General features: G+C 58.0%; 1 non-coding gene across 1 annotated transcript; it reads left to right on the forward strand.

Moving 5' to 3' along the window:
* The first annotated feature begins 133 nt into the window (after positions 1–133).
* On the forward strand, positions 134–324 carry LOC121938993. The gene has a single exon (XR_006105382.1). It is a non-coding gene; the product is annotated as a U2 spliceosomal RNA (small nuclear RNA).
* The last annotated feature ends 81 nt before the right edge of the window (positions 325–405 follow it).

Consider the following 405-nt stretch of genomic DNA (forward strand, 5'->3'; position numbering starts at 1 on the left):
ACGGGCGGGCGTGACGCGCAGGCAGCTGTTCTCGTGCGCAAGCAGCCCTTCTCGTGCCCAATGGAGACGACGGCACCACGACAAGTGAGACCCGCCCCAGGGGGTTGCACTGGGCAGCAGGCGCTTGGGGGTCATCGCTTCTCGGCCTTTTGGCTAAGATCAAGTGTAGTATCTGTGCTTATCAGTTTAATATCTGATACGTCCTCTATACGGGGACAACATATTAAACGGATTTTTGGCAGCAGGTGCCGAACAAGGGGCTTGCCCCATTCGCTCCACGCATCGACCCGGTATTGCAGCGCCGCCGGGAACGGTGCACCCTTCTCAGGCCCTGTGGAAAAAGCAATTTGAACGAAGCCCCGCCCTGCCCCAGGTGCCGTTGCGTCCGGAATATAAACGGAAATA

The sequence above is a fragment of the Plectropomus leopardus genome, unplaced genomic scaffold (assembly GCF_008729295.1).
Source record: "Plectropomus leopardus isolate mb unplaced genomic scaffold, YSFRI_Pleo_2.0 unplaced_scaffold39381, whole genome shotgun sequence".
In the NCBI taxonomy this organism is placed as follows: domain Eukaryota; kingdom Metazoa; phylum Chordata; class Actinopteri; order Perciformes; family Serranidae; genus Plectropomus; species Plectropomus leopardus.